Here is a 19,637-nt window from a genome sequence, read left to right as displayed (position 1 = left end):
CTCAGTCATGTCTGACTCTTTGCCACCTCATGGACTACAGCATGCCAGGCCTCCCTGTCCATCACCAACTCCCAGAGTTTACCCAAACTCATGTCCATTGAATGGGTGATGCCATCCAACCATCTCATGCTCTGTCATCCCCTTCTCCTCCCGCCTTCAATCTTTCCCAGCATCAGAGTCTTTTTCAATGAGTCAGTTCTTCGCATCAGGTGGCCAAAGTGTTGGAGTTTCAGCTTCAGTATCAGTCCTTCCAATGACTATTCAGGGTTGATTTCCTTTAGGATGGACTGGTTGGCTCTCCTTGCAGGCTAAGGGACTCTCAAGAGTCTTCTCCAACACCACAGTTCAAAAGCATCAATTCTTCAGTGCTTAGCTTTCTTCACAGTCCAACTCTCACATCCATACACAACTACTGGAAAAACCATAGCCTTGACTAGATGGGCCTTTGTTGGCAAAGTAATGTCTCTGCTTTTCAATATGCTGTCTAGGTTGGTCATAACTTTCCTTCCAAGGAGCAAGCATCTTTTAATTTCATGGCTTCAGTCACCATCTGCAGTAATTTTGGAGCCCAGAAAAATAAAGTCTGACACTGTTTCCCTTGTTTCCCCATCTATTTGCCATGAAGTGATGGGACCTGATGCCATGATCTTAGTTTTCTGAAAAGTTGAGGTTTAAGCCAACTTTTTCACTCTCCTCTTTCACTTTCATCAAGAGGGTCTTCAGTTCTTCTTCGCTTTCTGCCGTAAGGGTGGCGTCATCTGCATATCTGAGGTTATTGATATTTCTCCAAGCAATCTTGATTCCAGCTTGTGCTTCATCCAGCCCAGCGTTTCTCATGATTACTCTGCACATAAGTTAAATAAGCAGGATGACAATATACAGCCTTGATGTACTCCTTTCCTGATTTGGAACCAGTCTGTTGTTCCATGTCCAGTTCTAACTGTTGTTTCCTGACCTGCATACAGATTCTCTGACTCTGTCTGATCTCTCTCTGCTAAACTGTCTCCAGTTCCTCCATCCTCATTCCTAGAAAGGGATCAAACCACCCTTAACCCTCATACCAGCCTACAATCCTGGTAGCAAGAACTTTATTTACATCTGTACTAGTTTCCTGGGTCTGCTGTAACAAATTACCATCAACTTGGTGTTTGTTTGTTTTTTTAATACACACGTTTATTCTCTTGCAGTTCTGGAGGCCAGAAGTCTGAAATGAGTCTTAGGATTCTTGGGTTGATGAGTCTTAAAATCTCGGGTTGTTGTCATCAAAGCTGGCTCCTTGAGGAGGCTCCAGGGACAGGGAGGAGTTGGGGGTGGGGGGCAGGAATGGTCCCGGCCTCTCGCAGCTTTTGGAGGCTGTGGGCCCACCTGGAGCGGCAGCCACGTCACCCCACCCTTACCTCTGTGATCCTGTCGTGTCTTCCCGTCGAGTCAAATGCTCCTCTGCTCCTCCCTCGTGAGGATATCTGTGATTGAGTTTAGCACTCACCTGGGTAGTCCAAGGCCATGTCCCCATTTTAACATCCTTAGCTTAATCCCATTTGCAGAGGCTCCTTTGCCACATAAGGTAGCATTTATAGGTCCCAGAGATTCCAATATGTCTGTCTTTGGGGGAGGTGGGCATAAGATGTGTCATTATTGACCTGTTACCATGTCCCTGGGGCTTCCCTGGTGGCTCAGATGGTAAAGAATCCACCTGTAGTACAGGAGACCCGGGTTCAATCCCTGGTTCTGGGAGATCCCCTGGAGGAGAGCATGGCACCCCACTCCAATATTCTTGCCTGGAGAATCCCATGGACAGAGGAGCCTGGCGGGCTGCAGTCCTTGGGGTCACAAAGATTCGGACACGGCTAAGCCACTAACACAGCACAGCAAAACTGTGTCCATGACTGTTATCTTTTTTTTTAATAAGATTTTTGTATGTGGGTCATTTTTAAAGTCTTTATTGAATTTGTCACAGTATCACTGTTGTTGCTTGATGTTGTCATTTTCTGGCCATGAGGCGTGTAGAATCATAGTTCCCCCACCAGGGATTGAACCGCACCCCCTGCGTTGGGAAGGCCAAGTCTTAATTAACCACTGGACCCCCAGGGCAGTCCCTCCATGACCGTTTTCTTGTAATAAATGCCTGTAAGTGGAGGTAAAGGTTGAAAGGGCAAAACTTAATATCGGATGAAATGTTTGGAGCAAAGCATTCAGAGTTAAATAGGTTGAACTGGTGTCTTTTGACCGCTGTCCCTTTAAGAGCCCTTCTAGAGGCAGATCTGATGGGGAAGGGGGGCACTGAGTGGGGGGTCGGGTGGTGCGGCTGTGGATTGAAAGCCCCCGGTACAGGAATCATTTAAAGTTAGCCTCTAGGAAGCTCAGGGCTAATGAGATAATTCCCATTAGGGGAGGAAGGAAGTGAAGGTGGCCTGACATCCCTTCTGTCTCTAATTTATGTGATTCACCGAGCCCTCCCCCCCTCCCGCCCAGACCACCCCCCCTCCGGCCGGCTCCACTGTCCACCCTTGTTCTGCCAGCCGGGGCTCTGGATTCCGGTGAGTCCCACCGTGCCAAGGAACCTGGGACGGTTGCCTTCCACCCAGACGAGGCGTTCGGGCTCTTTTCTGGGCAGTTAAGCCAGAGGATCTGGGCTTTGCCCATTTCTTCTCTTTTCCCAGAGCCTCACCCAGCTCCTCTCCACCTCCACCCCTGCCCAACTGACGGGGATGAGGACTGGTGTCTCTGGGAGCAAAGAAAAGAGAAAAGCTTCCAAAAGAACGCAGGCCAGCTCCAGGGGCGCTTGGAGGCCAGGCTGCCAAGATCCTGTTTGCTCCCCTCCCTCTGTGTCCCGGTACTTTAGAGGGAAGACAGAGAGAGAGAAAAAAAGAGAGAGAATACGAAAGAGATTCTTCCTGTTTTGCTCCGCTGCCTACACTCGCGGTCAAAGCTCTCTCTGCAAACATGAAAATCCAGTTTGCATCTTTAATTAGAAAAGTGTGAAGTAACTGAAGAAGGTTAGGATTCTTTCAGGTTCCATCAAACCCTGGAAACACATCTGGGTTTTAGGAGAGGGAGGCCCCAGCTCATCGCAGGCCCAGTGCCCTCAGACTAGGAGCTGGGGGGGACATGCCGCCCCCGCCCCCCGCCCAGGAAGGGTCTCTGGCGCATGGAGGGAGATGGGGCTCCTCCTCGCCTCTGGTTTCAGCCCTTCGTCCTCTCGGCCTCCCCGAGGGAGGCCATGTGGCAGACTGTTCCGAGGCAGGGCCAAGGGCCAGAGCTGGGCGGGGCAGTGTGGGTGGCCTGTCCTGTGAGCCTGCGGCCTGACCTCCCAGCCCCTCCTGGAGCCCAGCTGCAGGCTTGGGTGGCAGCCTCGGCCTGCCGTGTCCGTGGGGTGTCGAGACCCCGCTTCCTTATCCCCTCAGCGCCGTGCGGGCTGGGCCGGGGCCGGGGCACACTAGGCAGAGTCCGCGGACAGCCATGCCGCTTGGGTTGGCTCTCCAGGCTGTGGTGTCTCTAACGGGAATGAGACAGAGGCAGACAAACCAGGGGTTTGAGGAAGACGGCACACGCGCGAAAAGCCTGAGAAATGCAGAGGAAAGAGGTGCAAGCTAAAGGCAGAGGGTGTCTGCACATTCATCTGTCCATGCGCGCGTGCCCAGTCCTATCCAACTCTCTGCGAGCCCATGGACTGTAGCCCACCAGGCTCCTCTGTCCATGGGATTCTCCAGGCAAGAAACTTGGAGTGGGTTGCCATTTCCTTCTCCAGGGGATCTTCCCGACCCAGGGATCGATCGCAAGTCTCCTGTGTCTCCTGCTTTGCAGGAGGATTCTTTACCACCGAGCCATCAAGTGTCTGTACGTTTCACGATTAAACAATGGCAATGCTGGGGTCCCCAGTGGCCTCAGCTGGGCTGGGATCAAGCGTGCAGCCCCTGGACTATCCGTGGCCGTGTTCGCTGTGGGGCTCCCCTGGAAACAGCTCTTATCAGCAGCTCGTGACCCCTGGCTCGCTCGCCAACTCCCTGCACATGGAGTCCTCAGGCTTTTAGGGGCAAATGAGGGAATACGGAAAGAGGTAAGGGTTCCTCTTGATACCAGAAACAACTTCATTGATTTAAAAAAGGAGGAGAAAAGCAGTGATGGATGATCAAGCTGGCGTTTCAGACGCCTCTCACGTCTGGTCCACACCAGGGGTATAACCAAGGCACGTGCTTCTTCTTCCACCTTTGAAAACGTGCTACCTGGATTTTTTTTTTTTTTTTGATATTTATTTCACTGCGCCGAGTCTCCGTTGGGGCTGCAGAATCTGTAGTTGCCGCATGTGGGATCTAGTTCCCCAACCAGGGATCGAACCCGGGCCCCCTGCGTTGGGACCACAGAGTCTTAGCCACTGGACCACCAGGGAAGTCCCCTAGATTCCTTCATAGAGACAATGCTATAGGGAAATACGGTAATAAAGACAAACACTACTTTTTGAGCCTCAGTCCTCATAGCACCCCTACCGGGAGGAGGTCTGAGTGTAATTCCTGCTTTGCAGGTGGGTTACAGAGGATGGAGGTGGCGTGCCTGGGACTCTGAAAGTGAACCTCGATCTGACTCCATATCATTAAGTGAAGCATCTCCAGGGCCATGTGCTTCCTGGAGTCCTCCCTGTCGGTGGGACCAAGGCTTCCCAGGTGGCACCAGTGGTAAAGAACCTGCCTGCCGCCACAGGAGATGTAAGAGACGCAGCGTTCAGTCTCCGGGTTAGGAAGATCTCCTAGAGGAGGGCATGGCAACCCACTCCAGTATTCTTGCCTGGAGAATCCCATGGACAGGGGAGCCTGGCGGGCTGCAGTTCACCGGGGGTCGAGAAACAGTCGGACGTGACTGAAGCGACTTAGCGCGCAGGCCTGCCACTGAGCTGCAGGCGCTCACCTGTTGGTTCCCTCCTCTGTTCATCCATGTGCCTTGTCAGGGCTGCACACTGAGCTGGGTGCTGTGCACAGAAAGAAGAATAACCTGGCCGCCCGGGCAGCTGCCGGACCCGTGTGGAGACGAGGCGGAGGGGAGGCACCCAGGCCGCTACACCTGGTGCCCTTAAGCGCACGTGCTCTTCCTCTCCAGGCCGATGGGCGGTCCAGAGCCAGACTGGCTCAGGGGTCCCTCTGGTCCTCCCGCAGGTGGATCGTGGGCGCTTGAACATCAGGGTAGACAGTAGAGTCCAACCAGGGACTTTAGGGGCCAAGTGTGGGGAACTGTCCATCTAGGAACCGTCGGTCTCTCCCTCTCAAGGAAAGAGTGTAGGAAACACCCTGCTCTCTGGAACACCCCCTCCCTGGTGTGATTCATGGAGAGATTCCCCCCCAAAGTAGGTGTCTCTCTGCCCCCAGGTCCCCAGCTTGCAGCAGGGCCAGGACACTCGGGGGCCCAGTCCCCTACTCTCTGTTGTTAAATGGGCCACCTGGAAAAACGAGAGAGCAGAAGGCCCTTGTGATTGGCCGTTAGGCGGCCCCCGAGGGACATACTGGGTGAGAGATAAGCAGAGGACAGAGGAGTCTGGGACTGGGGTCCCAGTTATCTTAAAGTCCATCTTGGGGAACAATCCCCTGTGGATAAACAAGAGATCCGGGTCGGCCGGTTCGGAAGGGTCTTTGATCCACCTAGAAGTTAATGCTTTTCCGTGGAGAACCACAGAGCACCCCGCCCAGGGCCACGGAGATAACAGGCGGGCGCAATCACCCACCAGCGGCCTCTTGATAATGCCCGGTTTTATTGAGGTCTGGGTTTTGCCCAATGGGAACACATCCGGCGAGCATCAAAGGGACACCGCGTCACCTTGTGCAAAGAATCCCTCGGGGGTGTGCGTGTGGGGAAGGGTGTGTGCGTGGCTGTGTGTGTACAAGGCTGCCCGTTGGCAGTTAGCTTCCTAGAGATCAGAGGCCACCAGCTCCGCGGGGGCCTTGACGGGTCACGAACGCCATTCCCTTGTTCTTCTGGCCGGTCCGGCTCCTAAGACGACTCTGCCGGTGTTGACTTAGCATCTCACGTGGAAGAGCCGCCCCGTGTTGTTGGGTCCTGGGCTCCGTTACAGGGGCTGTCCAATGAGAGTTTTAAGGGAGAGGTGCGGTGGATGCTCACAGAGAACAAAGCTTACTCGTTTGGGAGTCGCGGACTTGCTTCTCTGTTGTCGCTCGGAGGTGTTCGCACCGCATGAATCACACTCCAGGGATGCAGGGCTCACTGGGGAGAGTGAAAGACACAGGGCGTGGGGTGGTGCAAGAACACATGGGTGTAGGAGGTCGTGTCTTTGCAAGGGTGGAGTGGATGAACACAGTGGTTGAGTGTGGTCCTCTGGGAAATGGCGTCTCCCCGCCCACCCCCGGGCAGTGCCTTTTGGCCCTCAGATTTCACCTGGGCAGGCAGGCTGCTGGGCCTCGTGAGTGGACCCCTGGAGACAGAGGCAGAGAAATACTGCCCTGCAAGCGGAACATCTGGAAGCTTCCTAAAGCTTATTTCTCAACGAGTTTGCAAGAGTCGGGACATTAGTACACAAGGTTTATAGGCTGGAGGGAACCCAGAGGTTCAAGTTAAGTTCAGTTCAGTTGCTCTAGTTAAGAGTGAGATGCATTCCGACTCTGTGGGGAAGGGCGGGATGTAGGAAGGGAATGTGGAAGCCTTGGAAATGGCCAGGGGGAGCCCCAAAGCCCTAGATTCTTTGCCCAGGAATCTGTTCAGTGTCTCTGGGGACAGACCAGGCCCCTGAGCTCCTTTCCTCTGTGATAGCCCTGGTGCAGGGCAACTGGATTTCTCCGCTTTGTTCCAAGCAGGTGCATGAAGTGGACTGGAAGAATCCCGGGGAAGGGAAGGGAAGGGCAGGAGCTGGGAGGCTCCATCCCCCTGAGCCTTTGCCTCTTAAAGACCCACAGGGAGTTCGCCTCTCCTGTAGGACAGTGGTTTTGGCATCAGGGGCCGGTTTCTTCATGGACCCAGGTTGGGTGGGTGGATGGTTTGGGGATGATTCAGGCACGTTGCATTTTTGTGCACTTTATTTCTCTTATTGTTGCATCAGCTCCACCTCAGACCATCAGGCATTCAATCCTGCAGGTTGGGGGCCCCTGCTAAGAGAGCCCGACGCATACCTGTAACCCATCTTCCCATCTGGGTGGCCCAGTGGGGCTGACACGGGTGGGACCTGTTCATTCTGTAGCTGTGAGCCTCTCTTGTCCCCTGCTCCTCTGTCCTCCACTCCTCTCTCTCTTACCACCTCACCTCCTTCCCATCCTCCTTTTTAAATTTTTTCCTTCCTCTTCCTCTTCCCCTCTGCTTCCCCCAGTGACATCCTGGACTTCGCGATTTGGGCCAAAGGAAATAAGGAAATGCTTGGCTCAGCCTTTCGGCCAGGCAGGCTGGGGATGAAATAATGAAGGAAAAAGAAGGTCCCAGCAGGAGAGAGAACTTACACGTGACCGCATCCTTCTTTGCAAGAAGTCAGAGCATCAACCTGTTCAGCTCTGTGTCTTGCTCAGCGGCTGGTTTCTCATTAGATTCTCTCCCCTCTTTCCTCTCTGACCCGGGTAGGGACCACCAGCCAAGCTTATTATCAGGACAGCTTTCGAGATGGGAAGTCTCTCCTTGCTCAGAGTGCATCCCTGTGGGAGGATTCTGGTCTCGGTGCCTGGGGAGTTTACCAATTGGATGCAGAATGGAGGCTCCCCGTTCCTAAACTGGCCCCATGCAGGATCACCATTTTTACCGAGACGGTGCTTGTTGTCCAGTGAGTTCATGTTTATAGCGTTGGGTGGGAGCCGGCTCATTTTGTGCTGGCTTCATGAGCGGAGGAGGCTGAGGCTTTGTGTGGTTATTCCTGGGAGACACCTTCTTGCAAGGTGTCCACCCTGTTCTGATGGGAAACAAGGTGACAGAGCCACCAGGAATTCCACGCCAGCCAGTCACCCGTCTGGCAGCTGGGATGTGCGTTCCCAGGTCTGCCCTGGTGAGCCTGGTGCGGTTTCTGCCTCAGGGCGTCTTGCGTCCTGGCTGTCGTTGGGACTCAGGTGTATCGCTACCTTCTTCTTCTTCTCTCCTCTGGGCTCTCTGGCCCTTTGCAACACGCAGCGGTTCTCAACACCCGCCACCCATCGGAATCAGCAGCACGGCTCTAACTGCTGTCTCATTCCGCCCTAAGCGATGCCAGCTTCCCCAGGCTGGGCCGAGCCCCAGGCATGGGAGTTTTGAAAAGCTTGCCAGGTGATTCTCAGGTGCAGCCGAAGTCAAGAAAGGGCTGCACCTCGGGGCAGTGATTGTCTGTGGGAGGGATTCTGCTGTTCCCCATCCCCCACCTCCCAATGCCAGACAGACGCCAGCGTCCGAGATGTTTTCAGTGGTCACACTGAGCGGGGCTGCTCCTGGCTTCTCCAGGCTGGAGGCCAGGGGTGTAGTTGAGCATCCTCCAGTGCCTTGGACTTCATCCCAGTGCCAGCCCCCCAACCCCAACCAAGAGCAGCGAGCAACCCTCTTCTCTAGGTCTGTGGGGAAGCAGATGGTGCATGCCCTGATTGACAAGCTCAGTTTCCTATATGGTGCAAGAAGGTCATCACGGACATAGTGGCTTGAAACCACACTTCCTTCTTCTCCCACAGTCTCTTTCATCAGCCACTTTCACTGGGTGGAAGTCAAAGTGTCGGCAGGGCTGTTTTCCTTCGGGAAACTCTCGGGAAGGGTTCATTTCCTGGCCTTTCTAGCCTCTGGAGATCGCCTGCTTCCCTTGCCTCCTGCTTCCTGCCTTGAAACACTCCCTCCAGCTTCCCGCTTCTGTTGGGACACCTCCTGCTCCTTCTTCTGTGTCACACCCCCCTCCGCTCCCCTCTTATTAGGACACTTGTGAGTATACGTGTCCCCTCTCCCCCAGTCATCCAAGACATGTGTCCCCTCTCCCCCAGTCATCCAAGACAATCTCTGCCTCTCAAGATCCTTGACTTGCTCACACCTGCGCAGTCTCTTTTGCTCAAAGGTAACAACATTCACAGGTTGCAGGGGTATTAAGACGTATCTCTGGGGGCTGATAGTCAGCACGTCAGGCTTCCCAGGGGGCACAGTGGTAAAGAACCTGTTGGCTGCCAATGGAGGAGAAGCAAGAGATGTGGGTTCCATCCCTGGGTCGGGAAGATCCCCTGGAGGAGGGCATGGCGACCCACTCCAGTGTTCTTGCCTGGAGAGTCCCAAGGACAGAGGAACCTGGAGGGCTACAGTCCGTGGGGTGGCAGAGAGTCAGACACGACTTGAGCTTGCATGCACACACATTCAGCTTTTCACAGGGGCCCTCTTCTTCATTTCCTGGTCCCCAGTTTTTCTCCAGGGGTTGTTCCACCTGTAGACTCTTAACATGCATTCTCCTTCTGTCCTGGGTGTTTTCAGAGAGGCAGGGTCTGAAGGGCAAGGCGGCGTGTTGGAGTCCTGTCTAACCAGCTCCTAGTGGCCATAGCAACGGGCAGGAAAACATTCGAGTGGGAAAAGACCGGTGCGGTGGGGGGTGGGGTGGGGAGCGGGGTGGAGGCAGGTGGGGAGGGGACCCGGTCCTGGAGTTAGCAGCTGCCTTAACCTGGAGAATGATGCTGGGGGGAGAGGCAGGGAAGCCGAACCGGGGTCTCAACCACCATCAGCTTCCTAAGCCCCCCACCCCGCCCCGAGTCTGGGTTTCTAAGTGATCTTTCAGATCTCCAGGTGCCCGCTAATCTGCTGGCCCAGTGCCTTTCTCTAGGCTAACAGAGGTGTGTCTTTGGCCAAATACGAACGCTAGACCCAGAAGGGTTTGGTGTGGGGCGAGGGTGTGTCTGGCTCTGCTGAGGCTGGTCCTAACCTCGTTCTCCTCCCCTGGGTGGAGGCTCTCATTTCCACCCTCCCCTCCCCAACCCTCGGCCCCCTTGGCTGGGTCTGTGGGGTTGGGATGAGTCCGGCGGTGGGGGAGCCGTGCTGTGTTTGGCTTTTTGTTTTGTTTTGCGCATGCCTCCCGACGTTCCCCTCTGTGTTTAATGTCCTGGTGCCGAGTGCATGCGGTTGCCCGGAGACGAGAAGGAAGTCCCCGAGTGATTCACCGGCAGCTGCCAATTCATTTGCTCGCCCTGTGCGTCTCCCTGGGGAAAGGCCTTCTCCCTGGTCCTCTGCGGTTCAGCTCAGACGGCTGCTGGTGTCTGAGGAGGGGAAATGTGGAAACCAGAAAGTTTAGCAGGACTTTGGGGCTGTTGGGGGCGTTTCGGGGTCCCAGGGAGAGTGTCTGGAGGGAGAGACTTCCGGTCTCCCTCTTGGCCGCCTGGAGCCCCAGGGTGCCTCTGTGAAGGCTGCTGCGCTGGGTTTTGGGGCGCTGACTCCTGCCTGCACACTCTCTCCTTCCGCAGTGCTCCTGCAGGCAAACATCTTGAAGCATCTTCTCCCTCCCCAAGGCGCTTATGGTGACGTCTTGCCGTCTCTGACCGTCAGCACCCCTCTCTCTGGCTTCATCGCAGCCCACACATCCCCACCCGGGGTTTAGCCCAAGCTAAAGGAGAGCTCCTTCGTGCCAGGCTGAGCCGTGACCCCTCAGGACCATGGAGGGGCAGAGGGGCCGGTTGGTCCTCCTGCACCCAGAGTCCTCCGTGCACGTCCCTCTGATGCTGAGGTCCTTCCGGCCTCAGCTGGGTCAGTTGTTGCCTCTCTGCTGTGGCCCACAGGAGTGGAGCGTGCCTGTCTGGTTTCTGTCTGCCTTCTCAGCATCTCATCCCACGTGGTGCTTGTGAACGAGCAGATTTGCAGGTGATTTCTCATGGGCTGGCGGTGATGGAGTCAGAGATGGGGGAGCCCAGATTCATCTGCATTCGTGACTGTGTGTGGGCTTAGACTCTCAGTCATGTCCGACTCTGTGCGACCCCATGGACTGTAGCCCGCCAGGCTCTTCTGTCCAGGGGGATTCTCCATGGAAGAACACTGGAGTGGGTTGCCATGCCCTCCTCCAGGGGATCTTCCCGACCCAGGGATTGAACTCGTATCTCCTGCGTTGGCAGATGGACTCTTTACTGCTGAGCCACCTAGGAAGCCCAATGCTGCTTCTAAAAGCAGTATTTTAGTTAAGGGGGCGAAAAGGTCTATTTATACTGTTCAAGTTTCCCTGGTGGCTCAGAAGGTAAAAAAAAAAAATCCACCTGCCAATGCTGGTCACCCAGGTTTGATCCTGGAAAGATCCCTTCCCAACCCAGGGATCTAACCCAGGTCTCCCACATTGCAGGCGGATTCATTATCAGCTGAGCCACGAGGAAAGCCCATGAATACTGGAATGGGTAGCCTATCCCTTCTCCAGAGGAACTTCCCGACCCAGGAATTGAAAGGGGGGTCTCCTGCATTGCAGGTGGATTCTTTACCAGCTGAGCCACCAGGGAGGGTCTCGGCAATTTTAAGATGAGGAAGTCCCCTGAGGGCGTTTCGTGGTACTCAGTGTATTTGTGGCTCAGAAACGGGGAGTTAGGTGGGGGAGTGGGAAGCGAGGAAAGCATAAGTCCAAGTCCATCTTCACACATTTACAGTCTGCAGTGCAGAAGGGAAATGCGTTACATTGTATTTTTCTACTTCCTCCCCTATGCACTCTGGATCATCTCCTAATTTGTTGTTAAGGGTCTCTTGAGAAGCGGGTGACAGAGGATGAGATGGTGGGTTGGCATCATGGACTCAATAGACACGAGTTTGAGAAAACTCTGAGAGACAGTGAAGGACAGGGAAGCCTGGTGTGCTGCAGTCCATGGGGTTGCAGAGAGTCAGAGACCTGAGTGACTGAACAGCAACCTGTGAAAGCAGGGGGAAGTTCCAGCTGAAGTGACCATCAGGCTTAAGGACCAGGTGCCTGTCATCCTGTACGGAGCAGCGTGGCCCCTCTGTGCCTCAGTTTCTTCATCTGTAAAAACGGGGTGATCTGACCCCTCCATGCTCCTGCCCCCATGGCTTGCAAGCTGAAAAACAGAACTGTCCAGAACCGTTCTTCTGAGCTGTATTTGGTTTTTAAAATCAGCCATGGTGTAGTGGTAAGGCTTGTGTGAGGGTTCCCAGCAATGATTCAGTGTACAGATTGGTCGCTCAGTCGTGTCCGACACTTTGCGACCCCATGAATCGCAGCACGCCAGGCCTCCCTGTCCATTACCAACTCCCAGAGTTTACCCAGACTCACGTCCATCGAGTCAGTGATGCCATCCAGCCATCTCATCCTCTGTCGTCCCCTTCTCCTCCTGCCCCCAATCCCTCCCAGCATCAGGGTCTTTTCCAATGAGTCAACTCTTCGCATGAGGTGGCCAAAGTACTGGAGTTTCAGCTTTAGCATCAGTCCTTCCAAAGAAATCCCAGGGCTGATCTCCTTCAGAATGGACTGGTTGGATCTCCTTGCAGTCCAAGGGACTCTCAAGAGTCTTCTCCAACACCACAGTTCAAAAGCATCAATTCTTCAGTGCTCAGCTTTCTTCACAGTCCAACTCTCACATCCATACATGACTACTGGAAAAACCATAGCCTTGCCTAGATGGACCTTTGCTGGCAAAGTAATGTCTCTGCTTTTGAATATGCTATCTAGGTTGGTCATAACTTTCCTTCCAAGGAATAAGTGTCTTTTAATTTCATGGCTGCAGTCACCATCTGCAGTGATTTTGGAGCCCAGAAGAATAATGTCTGACACTGTTTCCACTGTTTCCCCAGCTATTTGCCATGAAGTGATGGGACCAGATGCCATGATCTTTGTTTTCTGAATGTTGAGCTTTAAGCCAACGTTTTCACTCTCCTCTTTCACTTTCATCAAGAGGCTCTTTCAGTTCTTCTTCTCTTTCTGCCGTAAGGGTGGCATCATCTGCATATCTGAGGTTATTGATATTTCTCCTGGCAATCTTGATTCCAGCTTGTGCTTCTTCCAGCCCAGCATTTCTCATGATGTATTCTGCATATAAGTTAAATAAGCAGGGTGACAATATACAGCCTTGATGTACTCCTTTTCCTATTTGGAACCAGTCTGTTGTTCCATGTCCAGTTCTAACTGTTGCTTCCTGACCTGCATATAGGTTTCTTAACAGGCAGGTCAGGTAGTCTGGTATTCCCATCTCTTTCAGAATTTTCCACAGCTTATTGTGATCCACACAGTCAAAGGCTTTGGCATAGTCAATAAAACAGAAATAGATGTTTTTCTGGAACTCTCTTGCTATTTCCATGATCCAGCAGATGTTGGCAATCTGATCTCTGGTTCCTCTGCCTTTTCTAAAACCAGCTTGAACATCTGGAAGTTCACTGTTCACGTATTGCTGAAGCCTGGCTTGGAGAATTTTGAGCGTTACTTTACTAGCGTGTGAGATGAGTACAATTGTGCAGTAGTTTGAGCTTTCTTTGGCATTGCCTTTCTTTTGGATTGGAATGAAAATTAATCTTTTCCACTCCTGTGGCCACTGCTGAGTTTTCCAAATTTGCTGGTATATTGAGTGCAGCACTTTCACAGCATTATCTTTGAGGATTTGAAATAGCTCAACTGGAATTCCATCACCTCCACTAGCTTTGTTCATAGTGATGCGCTCTAAGGCCCACTTGACTTCACATTCCAGGATGTCTGGCTCTAGGTCAGTGATCACACCATCGTGATTATCTGGGTCATGAAGATCTTTTTTGTACAGTTCTTCTGTGTATTCTTGCCACCTCTTCTTAATATCTTCTGCTTCTGTTAGGTCCATACCATTTCTGTCCTTTATCGAGCCCATCTTTGCATGAAATGTTCCCTTGGTATCTCTAATTTTCTTGAAGAGATCTCTAGTCTTTCCCATTCTGTTGTTTTCCTCTATTTCTTTGCGTTGTTTGCTGAGAAAGGCTTTCTTATCTCTTCTTGCTATTCTTTGGAACTCTGCATTCAGATGTTATATCTTTCCTTTTCTCCTTTGCTTTTTGTTTCTCTTCTTTTCACAGCTATTTGTAAGGCCTCCCCAGACAGCCATTTTGCTTTTTTGCATTTCTTTTCCATGGGGATGGTCTTGATCCCTGTACACTGGAGACAGGGATTCAGTGTACAGAGTTCCTTGAACAGTATGAGTTAGTCACTTAGTCATGTCCGACTGTTTGCGACTCCATGGACTATAGCCTGCCAGGCTCCAGTCTCCATGGAATTCTCCAGGCAAGAATACTGGAGTGGTTTGCCATTTCCTTCTCCAGGGCATCTTCCCAACCCAGGGATCGATCCCGGATCTTCTGCATTGGCAGGTGGATTTTTTACCATCTGAGCTGCGAAGGAAACTTGAACAGTATAAACAGGCCTTTTCCCTGCCTTAGCTAAAATACTGCTTGAAGGAACGTTGGGCCTCCCAGGTGGCTCAGCAGTAAAGAATCTGCCTGCCAGGGCAGGAGATGTGAGTTCAATCCCTGGGTTGGGAAGATGCCCTTGGAGAAGGAGATGCAACCCACTCCATTATTCTTGCCTGGGAAATGTCATGGACAGAGGAGCCTGGCGGGCTACAGTCGTTGGGGGTCACAAAGAGCCGGACACAACCGAGCAGCTGAAGAATGACAACAGTGTTCTATTCGGTAGCTAGGGCATTCTGGATTAAAGGCAGTAAGGTGATGTTCGTTGTTGAAAGACCTCCATTGAAAGGACAGAATGCAGAATCTCACTGTGTTGCTGTTTTTTTGTCCACAGGCCTGGGAGTCAGGACAGGTGGAGAACTGTTCCTCTCGCCCACAGTCCCCACCAGGAACCTCAATGTAACCATGAAGACCCCAAGGAGCTAAGATGGGACCTTCTCTTAAGAGGCAAGTGCTCTGGATTGGAATGAGAAGTCTCCTTTTGGAGAATGGACTTCCCTGGTGGCTCAGTTGGTAAAGAATCTGCCTGCAACAGAGGAGACCCAGGTTCAATCCCTGGGTCAGGAAGATCCCCTGGAGAAGGAAATGGCTACCCACTCCAGAATTCTTGTCCCATGGACAGAGGAGCTCGGCAGGTTACAGGTCCATGGGGTTGCAAAGAGTTGGATGCAACTGAGTGACTAACACACACACGCTTTCTGGAGGCTAAAGGAGCTTCTGGATTTAAGAAGATGGTTGAGGAGAAAGCAAAGAACCTCGGCCTGAGGAATCCTGTCTGTGTTGACCTGTGTGAACAGGAGGCCACCTCCAGCTGAAGGGGAAGCCATGATCCTGGACCTTATAACTCCTTCTTCTGGTGCCTGGTCTTCAGACTGCCCCCCACCAGTCCTCGGAAACCAGAGGGTTTTCTCCTGCATTCTTTCATTCTCCCCACCTCCCACGTCTGCTGAGCCTTTGGACTCAGCAGTTCTCTTTTACTCCATCACTTCTCAGCTGGATATAGAGTAAATAGTTCACTACACATAAGTCAACTGATCTTACATTTTGCTCCTTCTGAAAAGGCCGGTGTTTGCACGTTGCTGTACAAGCAGCCTTGGAAGAGCATCCCTCCTCATGTATGTGTGTGGGGTCTGGCCCCACAGGCTCCAACATGATGCAGGTCTGTGCAGAAATTCTTCAGGCTCTAAAGATGCTAGGGTGTTGGAGGGGCCCTCACAGGGAGCTGGATCCTGAAGGCTGGCGTCACCCACGTTCACCTTCTTGGTTTGTATTGCACACAGGTGCACGTCTGGAGGAGCAGAACACGGGCACGTCTTCTGTTGACACAGATGCGTGATCAGCTCCCAGCGGGGCAGTCGGAGTCCACGTCAGAACACCGTGCTTCATTACAGACTATCCAGTGGCCAGAGTTGATGGTGTTTCTAGAGGACCCCTTCTTTCCAGTGTGTCCGGACCATAGATGGGGCCCCACAAAACCCAAGTCCTGTTGATGAAGTGAACCTTTTCTGTTGAGAACAAAAGAGCTCATGATGAAACAAAAATAATACAGCCACTGGAAACAATGGAAAATAGACTGTGGGATGTGTGTGTGTGTGTGTGTGTCACACGTTTGTATAGAATAAGAGCCAAGAAGAAAATTTCTGCATCTTAGCTAGACAGACTAAGAGCTAAAAACTCTTGGGGTGGTGTTGTCTGGAGAGTGAAGGAGTTGGCTGGAAGACTTCCTGAAATTCCTTTGACCTCTAGGGTCCCGTAAAATATCAGGGGTGTGTAAATTGGGCCAAAGTGTGTGCTTTCTGTCTGAAGTCTCCTGGATAACCTTCGAGGTCAGCTCAGATGCTGTTGACTCGGAACTCCCCTCCCCCAATTCCCTTCCCTTTCCAGACACGGGCTTTATCTGGGATAAGGCGGCGGAACTTGGTAGTGGTAGTGGGGGAGAGAGAAGGAGGTTGCGCCAGCCACAGTTTGGGGGTGCTCACGACAAGTGAGAACAACCAGGAGGCAAATTACAGGTTCTTCCCAGGTGAGTTAAAGCCAGGCTTTCAGGATCGCATGCCATCCTGAAGTTGTTGCTTCTTGTCAGAGGATCAAGGCTTTATCTCTTCTGCTGAAAGACAGGCTTAAGCATCTCATCTAACCCTGCTCACCTTGTGTGGTGGCCCCGGCGGGAGGTCATCACCTACTAGTGTAGAGATGAGCATCAAGCATCCAGAAAAGACTGTCATTTCACACCTGTCGAGATAAAGACCCAACCTCCTGCACGAGTGTCTTTCCCTCTGTCCTGAATTTCTGTGCCTTCACTGCCGTTGAAGGAACACTGGCCGGCTCCTGGGGTGTCATTTTTCTTTTTTTTTTTTTTGAAAAAAGAACTCATTTCAGATGTTTCCTTCATTTTTATATCCCACATGTGGTCATTGGTTCCAGAAGAAGTCCCACTGTGGTGCCAAAAGCAGGTTTCCTCTTTTTCCCTCTTTTCTTCTCTTCTCATCCACGTCGAATCCCAGATCCCCAGAGCCTGAAGGGGTCTAGAGCATCGCTCTTATCTAGATCTACCCTTGACTAGTGCAGGAATCCCGTTTCCAGCATCCGATGCGGGATGGGCAGGCCGTGGGGGAGGCAGCCTTTCTGGCAGCTTGAGAGAGACCTGGGAGAGAAGGTTGGATGATGTTCAGCCTTACGGGCGACAGCAGAATTCCAAGGAGTACTTCATCCACATGTGTCAATTTCTTCATCCGATAGCAAGCCAAAGGCATCTCATTTCTGGGTCCAGCTGTGTGTCTTACTCTGATAAAAAAGCAGAGAGTGGGGAGACAAGGAGACCTGAGTTTTTGTCCCAGAAGTCCTGCTTCCCAGCTCTTTCCATGTAAAATGAGGGAGTCACATCACACATTCCCCAAAACCCCTTCTAGCCATGCCATCCACAGTGTTGCCATATGGAAGGATAGAGTTCATGACTTAAAAGATTTGCTATTTTTTTTTTCTCTCTGGCTCAAGTCCTAGCCTTAATTTCTTTTTCCCTTAAGTTTTTAAAAAGTATCCAGCAGTTGTTTGTCTTGATGATTTATTTTTTGGTTGCGTCTCATGGCGTGTGGGATCTTTGTTCCCTGACCAGGGATTGAACTCTCACCTCTTGCAATGGAAGCAAAGAGTTTTAACCACTGGACCTCCAGGGCAGTCCCTGGGTTAATTTCAGCTTGCTCCAAGGTCATGTATAAGTCACTCAAACCTTTTACTCCAGGTCTCAGTTTTTCCCATCAATAAAATGGGAGAGGAAGGGGGTGGTCTTAATGGTCCTCCAAGTTCTCCTCCCATGTGTCCCGTTCTAAGCCTTGTCTGACGCAGCCCATGGCTGACGGGTAACTCTTGCTTTGCCTTCGGCCACACCAGCCGAAGACAGGGCTGTCTTAGGAAGTCCATTACCAACGGCTCCTTCAAAGCTGTTTGTGCTTGTCAGTGCACCGAGCAGGAATTTGTCGAACGAGAAGGCAAACAGACACACAGACTGATGACGGGCCGGGGGGAGGGGGACCGCTGTTTGCCCGGGGTGACTGGGAGGCAGAAAAAAAACCTGCCTGCCGTCTTGACCAATAAATAAAAACTGGGAGCTCTGCGTGGCTAAAACTGTAGGGGATTTATTAGTTTGCTCAGTGAAAGGCAAATATTAAGCCTTAAGTTGGCCCGGCCTGGGACTTGCCTTTTGGCATTTGTATGCCGTCCGGCACTAATCACCGTGTACTCCAGGTTATCGGGTTCTGTCGAAGGGTTTTTTTAAAAGGATTTTTTCCGTCTCCTTCTTCTTTCCTTCCTCCTTGCCTGCCCCCTCGCCCCCAGCCCCCAGCTCCCACCTTCTCCGATGGCTCAGCCCTGGGCTTCGGCGAGGCGGGGAAAACAGTATGGAAGCCTTTTCGTCCTGGGTGTGAAGCGCCTGTGTTCAGGGCTCCAGCTGCCCAGGGGGTTTACCGTGACCGTGGCTCGGGGCTGCAAACTCGCCAGGTGGTCCCTGGGGGGTCTCCTCCCTCCTCCGCCCTGAGCGCTTCAGAAGTCAGGTCCCAGGCTGTTGGGCGAAGCTCGTGCCTCTCATTAAAATAAGCATCACCACCACTGGAAAAAAGACACAGACCTCCTGGTTTCTAACTTTTTCACAGTGAACACGTGATTTCAGCCTGAAATGCCCAATGGTGAACTGACCGGGCTTGTCACTCTCCACGTGAGACCGGCTGGGACCTGGGACACTGCTGTACCTAGACAACATCTCCTCCAGCAACAAAAGACAAAGAGACTGTAAGGACTAGACATGACTGTGATGTGCAGCTGGGGCAAATGCTGGACAATAACATAACAGAAAGACTCAAAAGCCAACTGCCACTTTTGAGGCACCTGGAGCAAAAGCAGGGGGTGGAGAGAAAACGCAGGGTCCTGCACGCGTCCCCTGCACACAGCACCTGCCAGGTTTGCCCACCCAGGCCCCGCTCTGCCTGACCCCTGACTTGCCTCCTGCCCTCGCCCCATGGAAGGAGCCAGCTCCCTCCACTTGGGGAACAAGCAACGGGGCCTGTTACTTGTTTTCATTGCCCACTGCTATAGCAGGAGCCCAAATAAAGCTTGCCTGAATTTCTTGTCTGGTCTGTCATCAATTGCTGTTGATCGGGTAAGGCCAAGAACCCATGGAGATATCCAGTCCCCGGGGGATGGACAGACACCCAGTCTCTCCAGTTTCCAAGAATGAGCCTCAGCGGAACCAAACTAGCTGGCATGTTCTTTACCCTATGCTGGAAACATTTTCAGTCTGAAGCGCTGCAGCTCCAGGTACCCAGGCAGAGATCCACGTGCCCAGGCAGAGATCCAGGTACCCTGGTAGAGATCCAGGCACCCAGGTAGAGATCCAGGCACTCAGGTAGATATCCAGGTGCCCAGGTAGAGATCCAGGTGCCCAGGCAGAGATCCAGGCACTCAGGTAGAGATCCAGGTGCCCAGGTAGAGATCCAGGTGCCCAGATCGAGATTCAGGTACTCAGGTAGAGATCCAGATATCCAGATAGAGATCCAGGTACTCAGAGATCCAGATACTCAGGTAGAGATCCAGGTACTCAGGTCTCCTTGATGGTGGTCCCTGATACCCACCCGCTGTGGGGTACAGCATACCAATGCACTTTGCTCCATGTCAGACGCCCAAGGCCCTTTCCTAGGCCACCCTGCTAGCCATCCGTGGAGAAGACTTGGTCCCAGCCCACCCGGATGTAGCAGTTCCCCACTACTACTCATGCGGTCAAGAGCTGGGAAATGTTCTGGAATTGCTTAATTAGGAAAGCTCCTTTCACACTCCAGTGGTGATTTTTGATT

At 52.5% G+C, this 19,637-nt stretch overlaps 1 long non-coding RNA gene across 1 annotated transcript in view; it reads left to right on the top strand.

Moving 5' to 3' along the window:
• LOC102400274 overlaps nucleotides 1-18,914 on the top strand; it is a 160,931-nt gene extending 142,017 nt beyond the window's left edge. Inside the window, exon 2 of the long non-coding RNA XR_003107640.3 lies at nucleotides 14,633-18,914. This is a non-coding gene — a long non-coding RNA (uncharacterized LOC102400274). The remainder of the gene's footprint in view (nucleotides 1-14,632) is intronic.
• Nucleotides 18,915-19,637: the final 723 nt, after the last annotated feature.

The sequence above is a fragment of the Bubalus bubalis genome, chromosome 3 (assembly GCF_019923935.1).
Source record: "Bubalus bubalis isolate 160015118507 breed Murrah chromosome 3, NDDB_SH_1, whole genome shotgun sequence".
NCBI lineage: Eukaryota > Metazoa > Chordata > Mammalia > Artiodactyla > Bovidae > Bubalus > Bubalus bubalis.
The sequence above is the reverse complement of the archived record's forward strand: the minus strand, read 5'-3'. Positions and strand labels throughout refer to the sequence as shown.